The sequence below is a fragment of the Glossina fuscipes genome, unplaced genomic scaffold, assembly GCF_014805625.2.
Source record: "Glossina fuscipes isolate IAEA_lab_2018 unplaced genomic scaffold, Yale_Gfus_2 121, whole genome shotgun sequence".
NCBI classification, from domain to species: Eukaryota; Metazoa; Arthropoda; class Insecta; order Diptera; family Glossinidae; genus Glossina; species Glossina fuscipes.
The window spans coordinates 9,524,446-9,527,378 of record NW_023998464.1 but is presented as its reverse complement, the minus strand read 5'-3'; the positions used below and the strand labels follow the sequence as shown (position 1 = coordinate 9,527,378).

The 2,933-nt window shown below is 31.8% G+C and overlaps 1 pseudogene; it reads left to right on the top strand.

Moving 5' to 3' along the window:
• The first annotated feature begins 553 nt into the window (after positions 1-553).
• Positions 554-1,642, top strand: LOC119640540 (annotated as a pseudogene).
• Positions 1,643-2,933: the final 1,291 nt, after the last annotated feature.

The following is a 2,933-nucleotide window of genomic DNA, read 5'->3' as shown; positions in this document are numbered from 1 at the left end:
TTGATCACTTATTTTTAATATTATTCAAATTTTTTTTTTGTTTTGTTAATAACCGTTTTTTCTCTTTTTAAACGAAATATTTGCATAAAAGTTTTCCTCTTTTTGTTTTTTTTTTTTGTTTTTTATTAGAATTATTTCTATATATTTTAAGTTGTTTATATTTTAACCAAAGTTCTCGTTTTTATTTTGTTATGTATTTATATACGTTTTTGAACTATGTTATATAATTATGTTATAACACAAACAAGAAAAAACGTAGTACATATAATTATATAATTATTCCACAAATAATATGTAAACAACAATAAAAAAAAAGAAATTCATTGTTATAATTGTTTTTTTTAAATCTCGTAAACCTATGTAAGTGAAAGGAAGTTAGGGAATTCTGTTCTCCAAGATACTTTCAATCAAAGGCACAATTAAACGTAAGTAGATTATATTTACTATTATTTGGTTTTTATTACAAACTACAAAGAGAAGGAATTTAATACAATTTAATACAATAATACCAGAAATTTTTCGCCTAACACCTCAGATTGTTTAATATCAGGAAATGTCGCTATTGCATCTGAAAGGACGCGTGCTTGTGAAAAGCGGTGGATTCTCAACACAGTTAGCTAAGCATGTAGGTGATAAAATAATTCGCGATCTGTTGCGGGGTTCGCGTTTTGATAAGGAGAATCCCGAAGCTGTAACGCAAACTCATTTAGATTTTTTGGAATTTGAGCAGTAAACATAGTACGACAATATTCCTTTACATATAAAAACGACGTTAATAATATATTGCAGTTGGAGCAGATATTATTGTCACCAATACCTATCAGTCAAGTGTAGAAGGCTTTACTAAACATCTCAATTTAACCAAAGAAGAGAGTATAGACTTAATGCGTGAAAGTGTTAAATTAGCCATGCAAGCGAAGAACAAATATTTAGAACGTTTAAAAGATTGCAATCGGCACAAGGAACCGTGATTACCTTTGATTATGGGTTCCATTGACCGCTATGGCGCTATGCTGCACGATGGGTCTGAATATACTGGTTCCTATACTGAAAAACTAACTAAACGGCAAATACAGCAATGGCATCGCACACGTATTGAAGCTGTCCTGTCCGGAGTCGTAGATGGTTTAGTTGTAGAAACTATACTTTGTCAAATGGAAGCTGAAGCTGTAACGGAAATGTTATTGAAAGACTATGCAGATGTAAAATTTTGGGTTTCTTTTCAATGTAAAGATGAATTGCTTTTGGCTCATGGCCAGAATTTCGCAAATTCTGCTAAAAGTGTTTGGGAATTAATAAGAAAGTCTAATGCTGTTGATCGCCTATATTGTATTGGCGTGAATTGTGTTAATCCAAAGGTACTATAATTATAAGTTTTCAGTCATAATCTTTTTATATTTTGTTAATAAGCAAACATATATATAAATAATGAGCAAATACCACCATTAATAGTTTATAGTAATCGTGGCGAAATGTACGATGCTCTTAAAAGTGGGTGGACCGGCCATGATAAATGTGTCCCATTAGCGAGTTATGGATACAATTGAAAGCTAAAATTAAAATTGGTGGCTGTTGTAGGGTATCTCCCGAAGGTATACTGGCTATATGTAAATGCATTTATAACATCGGTAATAATAATTAAATCTAGTTAGCGAACATACCTGATTGTTGCTGGGAGTTACACTTATAAGAACTGTAAACATGTATAATCCTTTTCTTGTTTACTTTTTACTTATGTTATTATAATGAAATTTAAATTATTTTATTTGTGATCTCTTAATAAAGAATTTTTTAATTCCTTTACGATTTAAGGAACATTTTTAAACTTTCGTTTACCAAAAACTATTGTAAGATGCGCAACACCCACAAATGTCTGCAATATCTGCAATCTAAGCATCACAAGTAAGAAATAAAGCTAAAATGTATTACGATGATATGGAAGGAGCATTTTACGCTAATGACCGTGAGGTTAATTTTAGCCGGAAGCGATATAAAGCTGGTACAGTTGAAATCTGGTAAAATCTCATTACTCAACGAAGGTGGAAGTAACTTCGATGAAAGTATATAAAAAAGAAAAAAGCTATCAGCTTCAAATTTGACGGAAAAATTTGAAAGCTCTTGTACGCAGGTTGGCATTAAAAATGGGCCAAATCGATGGAAAAACAAGCCCATAATACCCCGTAAACTGATAGCATCTCTGTTTTTCAAATGGAATCAAAAAGAAATTTTCTGCTTACTAAACATTACCTATAACAATTTACAAAAATTTGGACGTATATTCTATGGGCGATGTTATGATAGCTGTACAAAATTGGAAAATATTGACCGAGCCTATCCTATATTATAATGGTTTAAAATTTAATTTTTTTTTTCAACATCTTTATAACGCTCAGAAAAAAACTTCAGAAATCTTGGCCAGTTTCAAATTCGCAAAGCCCTAAGCATGTCGACTATCAGATTAATTTTTCTTGATTTTCGAAAATTTCCAAAAATTATTGTAGAATAAACCTTGAAATCTCTTTCACATCTTCCTCTCCTTATTGCTTCTCCTAAATCATCTCAACTCATCCATTTTGTTCATATTCATATACGTTTGCGTCCTGAGACACTTGATGCCAAATAGGATTCTTTCCACGACCAAATTCTAATTCTTAGACACGTAGGACCAAACATATGCCTCGAGATATTTTTTGCGCGCCGAGGAAAAATGTCGTGTAAAATACGCCAAAAATTAACTGGAATTCTTCATGATTGTGCGGATTTTTGCCTTGAGCATACGATATATTTTATCAATAATTGGATGATATGACCGACCGGGCATATATGCAATTCCATTATCATTAAAGTCCTAAATTGAATTTTCCAGTTGATACAAAATTCCACTTTCACAGTCCAATGTTTTCATTTCTGCACACATTCTCCGTGCTCCGTGC